Here is a 14,886-nt window from a genome sequence, read left to right on the forward strand (position 1 = left end):
CTACTGTTTGACTCCCCAGACAGCTGCGATTGTTAGAGCTGAGCTGATCCAAAGCCAGAAGCCTTTTCTGGGTCTGCCACGTAATTGTATAAGGTCTTTGGGCCCATCCTCTGTTGCTTTGCCAGGCCACAAGCAGGGAACTGGATGTGAAGTGGTGCAGCTGAAACATGAACTGGTGCCCATATGCAATGCTGGTGCTTGAAGGGGGAAGATTAATCTGGTGAGCCACAGTGCAGGCCCCAAGGCAGATTCTTAATAACTAAGAAATGGAAAGAGATCTCATCTACTGCAGATTTTGATGTTAAGTATGTTGCTAGTAACTTTTATGTATGATAGGTATGTTGCTAATAACTTTTAAGTATTAACTCTTATGTTACAAATTTTGTAAAATGAGAAAATTTATGTGGGCTGTGTTGTGGTGTAGTGTGTTAAGCTATTACTGGAGGCCACCTTGACACTGGCACCCTAAATGGGCATTAGCTTGTGTCTCAGCTGGTCTGTTTCTGATCCAGCTCCCTTCTGATAGCCTAGGAAAAGCAGCAGATGACCCAAGTGAGAACCCCTGCCCACCACATAGGAAACCCAGATGAAGCCTCTGGCTTCACCTTTGGCCTGGGCCACTGCTGACCAGCTGCGACCATTTGTGGAATGAAATCAGTAGATAGATATTGTACTGCCTGTGTTTCTTACTCTCTTGCTTTGTAACTCTGATTTTCAAAATAAATACATAAACCTTAAAAACTGGAAATATTTAAAAATACTAGCTGCTAAAATTTCAAAATGAGTAAAAATTATTAACGTCTCATAATGATTAAAAACACAATTGAGTTTCTAGCTTAAATTCCACTCTAATAAATATTCCAATGTTATATTCTTTTGGGAAATTAAAAAACAGACAGTATTTCACAATTTATGAAGCCAGTGTAACTTCAGTTTCAAAACATGACCAGGAAATTCCGAGAGAGAAATTTCAGGGCAACTTCAGTCATGAACACATCGACCAAGATTCATAATATTTCAGAAATAAAAATGTTTACAGGTAAGTACACAAGTGAGTTGAGTTCACTCTAATTATGTAATTTTAATCCAGGACACCATGCAGGAGTGCCTGTGTTCAAGCATTTCAGCTCACCCACATGGGCAACCAGTGGAGTTCTCAGCTACTGGCTAGGACCTGGGACTACCCTCACTTTGCTTAAGTGGAAAATATGAGATTTCGGAGGGCTAGATATAGGCAAGCCACTCAAACAGAAGAAAACAGGAGGAGAACTTGGTGTAGTTGATGTAGTGCTTACTGCATGTTCATAATAATCAGAATAGTGTAATGTTTCCATAAGATGGATCAGTAGGACAAGTCAGAATGCAGAGAGGATTAATATATTCAATCACAAATGTACTAAAAATGAAGAAAAATATTGCTTCAGGTGTTAAAATTAAGAACTCATTTATCAAAAGATATTCCTAATTAGTAAAATATACACAAATATGTTTGTTGTATTACATTTATACATCAATAATAAAACAAAAAAAAACAAAAAAACAAAAGATTTGAACAGGCACTTAAAAAGTGTCCCTCAGTGCTAACAAATTTAAGAAAAATACTTGATTTACTTAATCACCAGAGAGATGCACATTGAAATCACAGTTAAATATTATTAGATTTTCTTCAGGATAGCTTAAAAATATTGATAAGTCTGGGTAAATATGTGGAAAAATAGGAATTCTCATTCTATGTTAGAGTGAAAACTGACACACATACTTTTTTTAAAAAAAATCCAATACTGTTAGAATCTCTCATTTCCTTTAAAAGTTTTCATTTGCTTACTTGAGAGGCTAGGAGAGGTCCTGTCCACAAGGTATTTTCCCCGAGTGTCTGAGATAGCCCCAAATGGGCTGAAGCTGAGAGCCAAGAATTTAGTCCAGGTATCCTGGATAGATGGAATTCTATCACTGGAGTTGTCATTTCTGCCTGTCAGGATTCACAATAGCAGGTAACTGGAATCAGGGATTGAACCTGGGCACATCGACTTCCCAATCAGTATTCCAGACTGCCTGGTCAAATGCCCTCCTTCCTCCATCTCCCTGAGTACTAGAGGTTTTTCTGAGCAAACTAGCAAAAAAAGAAATAATGCATGTTAATTTCAATTCATACATTACAGTAGTAAGAACTGACCTTTGTTATGTCTCAATTACACTTCATGGTACTTACCAATATCTTGGTCACACACACACAAAAATGGCACACAGAAAAAGTCAAAGATGTTTACAAATACATCTTCTAAGGAGAGGAGCAGAAGCATAGCTGGGAAGTGGTAGAGTTAGTGCATGAATAATTCTAGAATTCAGGCTCCTCACTACCATGGGACAGTGTCTCATACTCAAAAGAATCTGCTTTAGTTAAATTTTACTATAATATCAATAAAATTAGAAGTGCTAGACTTACAAACTTAATCTGGATAAAAAGAAAAACATTAGTATTATTGAAAATTACATAGAGTCCTGAGGTCTTATAAAAAAGCTGAAGGTTCTGAAAATTTCTGTCCTGCAGAAGGCTAAAATTTGATATACATCACAAAATAATTGTTCTCCAATTCATGACTAACTAAATTCAATCTGTTCTAATTTATTTAGGTGATATTTACTTATATTACTACATTTAATAACATCTTTGGTAATTTTGGAGGAAGTCATTATAAAATTTGATGCAATTATGAGGAGTATGTCTTCAGCAACTGTAGAAGAGATTTGCAGTGATCTTTATTCTGTCATGTAAGAGGACAACAATCACAAAGAAGAAAGTTAGACTTTAAAAAAAATTTTATTTAAAAATAGACACAGAGAAAGCGATTTCACATCTGCTGGTTCAGTCCTCGAAAAGCAGAGACTCAGCTAGGCTAATGCCAGGAGGCAGACAATGCCGGGGACCTGACAAGTTGAATCGTCATCTGCTACGTGCCAGAAAGGGCAATAGTGCGAAGTTGGAATTGGAGGCAGAGTTGGGCCTTGAACCTAGGTACTCCAGTATAGGATATGGTCAGCCAAAACAGCATCTTAATCACTGTGTTAAATGCACAGGAAAGTTGTTATTCTTTCATTTTTGGAGTTTGGTTAGCCTTTCTTTTTAGGCACAGTGCATACCTAATTAACACGCATTCCCTCATATTGAAATACTTTAAATTTGAATCCTATGAATTCTGAATTCATTATGATTTATAGTCTGAATCAAAGGTTACCTGTGGCATAAGTAGAGAGAGCAATGGACTTAGTTAAATAATTTGACCCATGTCCAACCAACATCTGAAGAATTTGTTAGCTAATTTGGAAAATCTACGTGCTTATTCCATTCACAAAACTGTAAAGTGGTAGAAATCTTTTTATGTCTTCTGATGTAGCACTGCACTGGCAATAATATTTTTATAAGATGAAGCAGTTTCATCCCAAGTAACCAAGATTCTTCAGCTTCCCATTGTTAAGAATGTCTAGATTGCCAAGGACTTGCACAGACATTCATATCCAGATCCACATGGAACTAACTACGAGTTCTTCTGTGGTCCTAAGTACCAAAACTGAATTTTCCAGAGATATTTTCTGTAATGCTTTTTATAGTTGACTACACTGGAAGTTCTCTTCATTTACTAGAAAGAGGTTCCTATTCAGTAGTTAAGTCAATTTGTCTTCTTGTCTGTCTTTGGCTGAAAAAAACCTGGGGTGGGATCTTCTCTACCCTAAATCTGCCCATCTGTTCACCATATCCCATGGCCACGTGTCTTCAACTTTTCATCTCCCAAAGTTGATGTGACTGCTCTTCCAAAACTTACATAATGTTAAAGCTTAGATCATTTACACTTCTTAAGGGACATGTACCTACCCACAAATAATGTTCTTTACCTTACATCTTCCCTTCTTCTCTGTAGACCTAATTTTACAAACTATGGGAAACCACTGAATCTTTTTGTTGTTTAGTAGTGAAATGATCAAAATTCGGCTTCAGGAATGTTAATCTGACTACGATATTTTGGATGGCAAACAGACAGAAACAACAAGGTCCTGAAAGCCAATTACCACTGTTCGACAGGTTGGGCGAGCAAGTAATAAAATCCTTAAGTAGTGAGAGTGAGCAGGAAAGAAACTATTGTTGATAGAATTGGCAGGACTTGACAACTAAGTATTGAGGGAAAGAAGGTAGCAGGTTTTTATTTGCCTCTTGTACACTTCTAATTTTAGTACAATTACAAAAATATGGAACAGAAGAAAAAAATCTCCATTCTATATTTAGAATGCTAATGAAATATCTGTGATGAGACTTTTAGCCAGGCAGTGGAAATAGGGAAGTCATATTGCAAGTTTTAAAGGTGTCTTTATTATAGGCATTTGAACTCTCCCCTTTTTAGTTAGAGAAATTGTGTAAAAGAGTTCATGTCTATTGTCGATCTTCCTATGAAAATAAATGTGAGTGTGTAGAATAGATAAACAATTGAGTTGCATAAGGTTTTAAAATGCATTCACTGAAGAAAACAATTTTAGGAAACGAAACATGTAGGGAAGAAACAATAAGAGAGTATGAGGGGACCCATCAAGTACACAAAGAAAGCCACAGAGGAGAGCTTCAGGCAGAAAGGTGATCTATTTTATGTTCTTTGAAATTCTTGCAAGTGCAGAGTAATGGTTTTCATCAAATCAGGTAAGATTTCACTAAGTCTTTTTTCAATTACTTTGTTCTGCACCTTCTCTCTTCTCTTGGAACTTTAATATTGGTACAGTTTTTCTGTATTTCAGTTTGAATAATTTCTACTGATCTGGCTTTCAGTTCAAATTATTTTTCTGTCGTCTTGAATCTTTTATTGAGTAGTTCTAGCGAATTTTTCATTCCAGCCATAAGATATATACTGTATGGTTATCTTTCCAACTTCTAGATTGCCTTTCTGAGAATTTCTACTTTTGAACTCCATGTTTTCATAATGCTTAATTCTTTAATATCTATTTATTTATTTGAGAAACAGAGGCATCCGAAGGGTGTTTACTCCTCAGATATTTGCAGCACCAGGGCTAGTCAAGGCCTAAACTGGGTTCCAGGAACCCAATCTTAGTTAAAATAATGTATAATAAATAATATGTAATGAGAATATAAGCAAATATACACACAGACATATATACTAAGGTATAATGTACATAAATCTGTTTATCTGCAATAAATCTACACACTAATTCTCTCTCTCTTTCTCTTTCTCTTTCTCTATAGCCTAGACTGTTATTTCCCCATTTCTGATTGAATTGGTAATTGGAAAAACACCTTAAGCCAAGAAGACTTCTGTCCTTTGTCGATGGATACCTGGGTGAGTAGAGAGTTCAGTCAAAGTCCATGCTTTCTTCAGTACTGCTCTAATTCAAGCTTTTGCTTTCCACTGGGCAGTTTTGTATCTCTTCTGTGCATGTACACAGATCCAGGGTGCACCATGAGTGAATGAGGAGCTTTTCCCTTCTCCAGTAGGTACATGTACTTAGCAAGAAATACAGCCTAACTATGACCAGTACCTCAGTCTAGAGGAGGTGTTGGCCCTCTCCATTCATCCGTCTCAGATCATCATTTGCATCAAAAATCCCTCTTGGTATTGCTGTCTTCCATCATTCCAGATTAAGTGAACTTCCATGAGCCATAACAGAGAAGATGCCAGTCCTTGCAGCCTACTTCTGAAAACACTCTGTCCTTACTGGTGAGGGGAGGGGCCAGGCAGTATAGAGCAGCTTCAGGACAAAACACCTCTGATTCTGAATATTCTGCAGACTTTGTGTTTTCTTAGGCTGACATATTATAAATTAATTATGTTTCATACTTTTATGCATAACATTTTTAAATGCTCAAACTTGAGAAAAAATGAGAGTAGGAGGGAGGAAAAAGGAAATATGTTCTTAGAATCATACCTACAAATCACATTGGACCTGATATAAACTAATTGAAAATTAAAGTTTAAAAATGAAATACCAAAAAAGTAAAAAATAGAAAAAGAATTCTAAACCAAAAAAGTATTCAAACGTACCCCTCCCTTTTATTGTATGTAGGAATCTAATGTTATAATTTTAAGAAACTATTTAGCAGAAATCTGTTTCAAATTTTAAACTTCATATTTGCCTTATGTCAAAGTGATTCATATCACAGAAGGATAGTAAGAAAAGTAAAAAGCAATGAAGCCTTCCTTTCCTTACATCTTAATAGAAACTGTGCAAGAGAATGGGGCTAAGCAATAGTATAAAGATCAATGTAGTACGGATTTGTATTCTAAGACCTACTTGTTCATAAATCAGAAACTATCCATAACTTCTGTGGCAATGAATTCCTTTTAAAGATGAATGGTTACATTAGATTTCAGTTTTCACAGAAAAGAACTCACATCTCTCCTTTTTAGCTCATGAAAGTTTATTCCAGCAAATTGTGTGCAAAAGAATCTGACAAATTTAGAATTTGCAGTATCATGAAATTATACTCACGTTTATTTTTCAGGGAAAAGTATTAAACACTAATTACCATTAGCCCATCAGTAAAATAAAAATTTATTAACACAATTGTCTCTTCTTTGAAATACAATAGGAAAGAACCCAGACATGATATTTAAGACTATGCCTGCAATAGCAAAGAATGTGACTGTGAATCTCACGTAAGATCTCACTGCTGGGCTTTAAATTGAGCCCCATGCAAGTACTTTCACTGAACAGGACTCTATAATTTGTCTTTAAGTAAGAAAAAGAATAACTTTTTGGTGTTTTCCATGACTTAGACATGTAGAACAGATACTATTTAATTGTTACAAAAATTTTCCTGGCACATATTCCTTTAAGAAAGTCCTGAAAAATCCTTCTGCTTCATGAAACATTCCAATTTTTATTTTGTAATGTCTTATTTTACATCGAACATTCAGTTTTAGGAAAGAATGTGTATTCGTTTGCTAAAACCCACCCAGATAGACCAATATCACTGATACTGCAGTTTGTTCTTTCTAACTTAGTGTTTAACTGAACACTTGTGACTGAGCAAGTATCGGGGCTTTGACTCCATCTTGCTTTTCTTCCCATTAGTCGACACCGTTGATGACTTGTCTATAACAGAGATGAGGATGTTTTCTTGCTGCTGAATTCTCAGGCTCAGAATCCTTGTTTCAGCAAAACAGTCATCTGACTCCACTTGGCTGTGCCATGCCCAGATCTCTTGGCAGCAACAGAGAGTAACCCTTGCCGGTACCTGTGAGAGTAAACAAAGGGTCTTTTCTGAAGTGGTAGAAGACAAATACAGAAAAAAAGAGAAAGAACCTGATACTTCATGCTCACAAATCAAAACTTTCATTTTTCTTTTTTTTTTCTGTTCAAGAAATGTACTGATAAATTTGGAACATTACTAACATTAAAAGCTTTAGGAACCATTTTTATAGCTGACTATTATATTTTTATTGGCTAAACATGTCAACTACATTCAAATGACAGTGTAGTGGTGTTTGTAATTTAGTAATGTTGAGTGGCCACGTACACACTGAAATTTTTTTTTTTTTTAAAGATTTATTTTTATTATTTTTTCATTGGAAAGGCGGATATACAGAGAGGAGAGACAGAGAGGAAGATCTTCCGTCCGATGATTCACTCCCCAAGTGAGCGCAACGGTCGATGCTATGCCAATCCGAAGCCAGGAGCCTCTTCCGGGTCTCCCACGCGGGTGCAGGTTCCCAAAGCTTTGGGCCGTCCTTGACTGCCTTCCCGGGCCACAGGCAGGGAGCTGGAAGGGAAGCAGGGCTGCCGGGATTAGAACTGGCGCCCATATGGGATCCCGGGCGTGCAAGGGGAGGACCTTAACCACTTGCGCCACCGTGCCGGGCCCCACACTGAAATTTTTAATAATGTTCTGCAAGGATGAAAAAAAGAATAAGGGCTATTGACCATCTTAGATTGTATTTCATAAATCCAGAATCCTTGAGAGTATGCTTTTAGAAACTGTTTTATCAGTTAAAGCAAGTTGATTAGAAAACACTTCTGTCACCAGTTTACTCCACTTTTAATTTCAGGAAAGTTGTGAATCTGTGTCAGCAATTGGAAAATTTCCTGGTGGGCTATGAGTAGTGAGAAAATTCTTGAAGAATGGTCATCCCACCTGTAGCAGATATGTAAATAAAGCTTATCCTACTATCAGCCCATCTCCTTGAAAAAGTTAGTTAAAATTCTTCTGACTTCAACTCTTGTCTGAAAATATGGAAAATGAAAAGCCCAACTAGTTATCTGTTTATAATGTTTCTTGATTTGAGATGTTATTTCATTCTTAGAATTAGTATATGCAGAGGATATGCTGAATATTTCTTCAAGGTAATCAACTGTTTCATATCTTCATATAGCCTGCTTACCTTTCCTGTTGCCACTTCTGAAGATGACCCCAAGATGAAATTTTTCTTGTCAAATCTAGTGATAGCTGGAGACAAGAAGTAATGTGAGAGGAGGGCTTACATCTTCAGTCTGAGATAAACTCTTTCTCAAGGAATTTCTTAAACCCAGTTAGAAATTCCTTCTCATTCTATCTGTCTCTCAGGTATGCACAGATTTCTCTTACAAAGTTAATCTCTAACAATTGTTAAGACCAGCAATGGCACTTCCACCAAGCTGACATCAACCCCTGCCTAGGTTCTCTAAAACCAATGAAATCTGTGTCCAAGTGGCTTTTGTAAATAGCTCTCTTTTTGCTTTTGTCAACTTCTTGCCTCAGCCTTTTTGAATACATCAAAAATTTAAATAATTTGTATTTGCACTGAATTTACAATTGAACAGATTCATTAATTTACTGTGGTATATATATTTCAATTTCAATGCCTTGTCTTCCCAATAGTATTATTCATTTTTGGAGATTCTGTTATTTAAATTGGCAGGACCCATATTTTTCTTTTTAAAATTAATTATTTGAAAGGGTGTGTCACTCCCCAAATGGCCACACAACCAGTGCTGGGCTGGACTGAAGCTAGGGATCAAGAGATTCTTTTGTGTCTCCCTTGTGGGTGTCAGGGCACAAGCACTTAGGCCATCTTCTCCTGTTTTCCTAGGCCATGAGCAGAGAGCTGGATTGGAAGTGAACCAGGTGGGACTTCAACTGGTGCCCTTTGGGATGCCAGCATTGCAGCCTCTGGCTTTACTTGCTACACCACAATATTCCCTCCTGCATATTTTGCTTAATCCTAAGAGTTCTCCAAATATAGGGCTGCCCCAAAAGAACCTTTTCAATATGGTGCTGAAATTCTGTGGGTTAATAATCCTAATTTTCATACTATGTATGGAGGTAGCTGTACTTGAAATCACAGCTCAGAAAGGGGAGGGCTTAAAACCCACAGAGTTAGTGCTGGGTGGGACAGGGGTCAGTAGCTATTGAATTGGATAGTAAACAAGAAGGAACTGAGAAGAAAAAAATCAGGAACTTGGGGATGCTCTGAGGAACACACTCAAAACCAACAGAAACTCAGTTGTTTGCATTCAAAAAGCGAAAGAACCAAGATGAAAATATTAAATCTGAGACTCACTAATTTCAGTAATAAGTCTTGTAGAGATATCATCCACCTTGTAACACAGCTTGATTGCAAGTCTGAGCAAGCTCTAGGTGGGCAAGAAAGAAATGGCTTCCCTGAACTAATCAAGCTTGGACTCTAGTCCAACATATACCCCTTCCTTGTGTTGTTTCTCTTACCCTCTGTTCCATCCTTCACCCCTCTCCTCCTTTCCTTCCTTCTCTTCCTGTCTTCTGTCTTACTCTCCTTTCCTTCTCTTCTCTCTTTCCTTCTGTCTCAGAACAATTTGTGTGAGAATGTGGAATGTGTTTGTGTTAGATAACTGTTAAGGTAAGAGGCAAGCATGAATCTTGTGGTTAATGTAAGTGGTTGGACTTCCCCATTGGCTCACTCGTTTATATTAGTTAAGTACTAAAATCCTGATCTTATTAGTTTATAGATCAGATATACATATGAGTAAATGTGTGTTGTGTGTGTATGCACAGACAAAGTATATTTGTGTGGATTTCTGTGTGTATAAACACTAATGAATATTTTTCCAAATGAACGTATCATGACCTCTAACTTAAAATACACTCTAACTTGTGGTTAAGAAGGAACTTTGTGTTCTAGTTTTTCTGTGGAGAAATGAAAAGATCACCAAGGGCGGTGGTAGTGGTAGAATCCTGCATGTGTGAGTGTTTGGTAATATTGGATGGAAAATTTAAGACTGTTTTCCCTTGTAGTATTCCAAATACATCTGTTTATGTCATGGATAGTTACTTGAAATAGAGTGTGTTCTTAATTTTCAGAAAATGTTGCAAATGTTTCTCAGTGAAGAATTTACTTTGTTTAACAAATAGTACAACTGGGGCCGGGTGTGGTAGCCTAGTGACTGAAATTCTCACCTTGCATGTGCCAGGATCCTGTATGGTCACTGGTTTGTGTCCCGGCTGGTCCACTTCGCTTCCAGCTCCTTGTTTCTGGCCTAGGAAAGCAGTAGAAGATGATCCAAAGCCTTGGGACCCTGCACCCACATGGGAGACCCAGAAGAAACTCCTGGCTCATCTTTGTCTCTCCTTCTCTCTGTAAATCTGACTTTCCAATAAAGGTAAGTCTTTAAGAATAGTACTAGTACTAAACATTAACTGACATTGTGTCCAGTACTTCACATTCTTAATCTCTCATCCGCATAAGCTCAAAATGTAAGTATCCCCAGAAAATTGAAATTGAGGAAGACTGTGTAATTTGCCTAAGGATATGGAACAAATAAATTGTGGAACTGTTGCTTAATCATAGAACTAACTGGCTCCAATCACTAGATACTTGCCATTGTGAAATGAAGGGATGAAGAAAAATGGCATATTTTGTAATTGTTCTCTTTTGATGAGGGCTTTTCTATAAAAGTTTGATTTTTTTATGAGCAATAATGAATTTTGTAAAATCACTTGGTAATTGCTGCTTTAAATTCAAATAATCCTAGAATCAGCATTAGACCCAAAACATTGAAACTTCTGTAAGAAAGAAAAATGTGATATGGGAGGTGCTTGGGACATTGGAATGGGGGAAGAGTTTTTTGGATCAGACCTCAAAAGCACAGGAAACAAAAGCAAAAATGGCAAATTGTATTTCATCAAGCTAAAGAATTTTTGCATAGTTAGTAACCAACAGAATGAAGAAATGATCCATAGAATGAAAGAAAACATATTTAAGTTACACAACTGACAAAAGGTTGATATCCAGAATATGTAGGGAACTCAAGCCACTCACTAGCAAAAACAACAAATAACCCAATTTAGAAAAATAGGAAGTCAGGACAATATTGGCTTAGATTATATACATTTAATGATCAAATTATAAAGAATTTGGAGGTGGCTGGCAAACAGCAAGCAAATCTATTAGAAAGGCTGTTGTGTGTGTCTGTGCTGCTGGGAGTGAGGACACCATAACTTCGTGGAGTTCTCAGAACTGCCCTGGAGATGGGTTAGTGGTGGAGTTCTCTTCTGCAGCCAACCTTTGTTGTTTGCAAAGAACAGAACCACTGCCTCATGCTATCTCAAAAAAGAGTGTATTTTAAGGGAGATTAGGTGGAAACTTGTGTAATAATGAATCAGGAAGCTCACATAAATGTTATAACTATAATCTTCCAAAAACTCTAGTTACAACTCAAGGAGAAGGGGAAAGCAGTTCAACAAGTTCCTTCTCTTTCAAGAGGATAGCATTTTTCTGGCTTTTGGTGAGAAAAGTTACTTTCCAAATGGATAAATCTGAAATTAGTTCCTATTGGGCAGAAACATGGGATATATTTTTCATAATTACATAAATCAGATTAAAATACTTTTATTTTCCCAAAACTGACTAAAATTTATAATATTCTGTTTATTTTTCCTCAATTTTAGCATAATTATTATTTTTGTGGAGCTATTTTGATATTTTGTCATTGGCTTTTCAATGTAATATACTTTTCATGAATAATATCAAATTTGGCATCATTACCACGAGTTTACTGCATTAAATCATGGATGCATAATATAATTTATATGTACATATTCACAAACATAAAAATATAGTTTATTTAACCACTTTTTGTTATTAGATTATTCCTAGTATTACACTAATTTAGCCAATACAGACTTGAATACTTCTGGATACATTTATATTTTGGAATATATATGCCATAATATATGTCATATATTCCAAAACATTGAATTGCTGAATGAAGTTCAACATAATCTTGGAAGGATGTTACACATTTGTCCTCCAATTCCTCTCAAAGGATTGTGCCAAATCATACTTCCACTCATTGACCTTTACATTTCTCCTTTGAGCACTCTGGGTCTGACCAGTGTGTAGAGCCTCAGGTCACTGAGCTGATACTTTTAAGCCTTTCTTTCCAGCTAGGCCATAGACTCCCCTTCATCTACATTTGAAACCAATTTATTTTGCCCTTTGAATAATGTAGGCTAGAGTTCATCCAGTCTGTGTTTAATTTATATGCTTTTTGCAAATTCCCTAGTAGCTTCTGTTAGGAGTTCGGAACACAGGGCTCTCAACCCTATCTTACCCTTTAGCTGATCTTAGAGGTCATCCCCAACCCTGAGATAGGATAAACAAAGTCCTTAGGATAACCTGCTGCTTTTATCTGAAACCTGGAATGTTTCTTATCTGACACCTGGAATGTTAATATTTCTTGAAGAAGTCCAGGTGCATTTCAGATAAGCTATGGGCCACCTTTATTCATTCAGTTCTTTATCTCCTGCGTCATGATGTGGAGGTGTATTGTGTAGCTGCCAGAAATCACACTTCTGCTTGTAAATCCTTCCTTTGTCCAGTCTGAAGTGACTTTGGAAACCAAGAGGAAGACTTCTAATTCATACATTCATTTCTTTCACACCAATAAGCAAAATTGTTATTGTGACACTTCACTTTGATAAATCCTTTTCAACATTCTGTTACCACACAGTTGAAGATAAAAAGGAGAGGATCCGTCCTAGGAAGATGAAGGGCAATCTAAACCTAAACACTACACTTACAATTAAAAGTTGTTTTTAAATTTGAGGAGCATTCAGACAAAAAGTCAGACAGCTACCATATGATTATTCACTTCTGAAATGCCCTCAGCAGACGGGTTGAGGCTGGGAGTCAGGCTGGGAGGTTGTTTCTCTCCATGGGTGGCAGGAACCCAGTGATTTCAATTGGTACTGCTGTCCCCCAGGTCGGCATTAGCAGGAAACTGGAGTAAGGACACAGAGAAGACTATTCAACATAGCTACTCCGCGAGTCATCTCAGCTAAATGCCCACTTCTTCATGCTTTGTAATTGCAGCTGCAGCTCCATTGAGTCCACTCAAGTGGACACATCTCAGCAAAATAGAATCTGGCAGCTTCTCAGCATAACAAAGTCTGACTTCCTTTGGTTTGTAACATAAGTTGTTTTTCAAAAATTTTAATTGTTATTATTATTGTTTTCTGTGGTATGGTTTTGTAGATATAGGGATTCTTCCCTCCATCTCCTCCTTCCCTATTCACTGCCCCTCCATACATCATTACCCCCATATTATTACAATGGTATAATTCTTCAGCAATAGTCAGTAGTCCAACATTCCACTAGTTAAGTGTATCATGGTATTGTAGGCCATGGCATTATAGGCAATGATAGAAAATCTAGTATAATATTGTCAAGATATATTTAGCAATTTCATTAGGAGTCCTCCTTTTTTTTTTTCAGGATCAGAGATATGTACTGCACTGTTCCTTCATTTTCTGGTATGCTAGTCTCCATTATACAGTTAATCTATGAGAATATATTTATATGCATCTTTACCTTTGTATTGTTTTGTATTTTGAATGAATGTTGCTTTATATCAGACAGAACATATGATATTTGTCTTTTTGGGATTGGCTTATTCCATGAAGCACAATGGTTAAGATCATCTTTGTTGCAAATGGTAGAATTTCATTCTTTTAATGGCTGAATAGTATTCCATTGAGTAGAAGTATCACAGTTTCTTTATCCATTCCTCTTTCGATGGGCATCTGGGTTGTTCCCATGTCTTCACTATTGTGGATTGTGCTGCTGTAACGATAGGGTTGTAGGACACTTTCTCATATAGATTTCAGTTCCTTTAGACCGTGAATAACCAAAGCTATCCTGAAGAAAAAAAAAAACAAAGCATCACAATTCCAAACCTCAAGACATACTGTAGGGCAGTGATCATCAAAACAGTCTGGTATTGGTACCAAGATGAAGAAGAAGAACAATGGAACAGAATAGAAACTCCAGAGTGAAGCCCACATGTGTGCAGCCAACTTTGACAAAAGGGCTGAAAATAATCCAGAGAAAAAAGTTTGGTCTCTTCAACAAATGCTGTTGGGACAATTGGATAGCAGGCTGCAGAGGCAAGAAACAAGACCCCCATCTGTCACTCATCCAAAAACCAGCACTAAATGGATCAAGGACCTAAAACTGCACCAAGAAACCATCAAACTATTAAAGGAAAACATAGGAAACGTTCTACAAGATATAGGCATTGGCAAAGACTTCTTAGAAAAGTCACAAAGCACAGGGAGTCCAAGCCAACTAATGGATTACATAAGCTACAAAGCTTCTATAGAGCAAAGGAAATGACCAACAAATTAAAGAGGCAATCAACAGAATGGGAGAAAATCTTTGCATGCTATACAACAGATAGGGGACTAATATCCAGGATTTTCGAAGGGCTTCAGAAACTCAACGATAGCAAAGCAAATAATCCTGTTAAGAAATTGGTGAAGGAAATGAAAAAGTATTTTTTTTAAAGAAGAACAAAGTCAAGTGATGAATGGTCATGTGAAAAATGCTCAGACTCCCTAGTAAGTAGGGAAATACAACTGAGTTTCCACCTAATTCC

At 36.8% G+C, this 14,886-nt stretch overlaps 2 long non-coding RNA genes across 2 annotated transcripts; both read left to right on the top strand.

Moving 5' to 3' along the window:
• Window positions 1-906: 906 nt before the first annotated feature.
• Window positions 907-10,457, top strand: LOC121156353. Its single transcript, XR_005883851.1, has 3 exons — window positions 907-1,039; window positions 5,240-5,333; window positions 10,420-10,457. It is a non-coding gene; the product is annotated as an uncharacterized LOC121156353 (long non-coding RNA).
• A 111-nt stretch (window positions 10,458-10,568) lies between these two features.
• LOC121156365 lies at window positions 10,569-13,762 on the top strand. The gene is made up of 3 exons (XR_005883855.1): window positions 10,569-10,608; window positions 13,323-13,412; window positions 13,725-13,762. It is a non-coding gene; the product is annotated as an uncharacterized LOC121156365 (long non-coding RNA).
• Window positions 13,763-14,886: the final 1,124 nt, after the last annotated feature.

The sequence above is a fragment of the Ochotona curzoniae genome, unplaced genomic scaffold, assembly GCF_017591425.1.
Source record: "Ochotona curzoniae isolate NIBS_2020 unplaced genomic scaffold, NIBS_Ocur_1.0 contig_3368, whole genome shotgun sequence".
Classification (NCBI taxonomy): Eukaryota; Metazoa; Chordata; class Mammalia; order Lagomorpha; family Ochotonidae; genus Ochotona; species Ochotona curzoniae.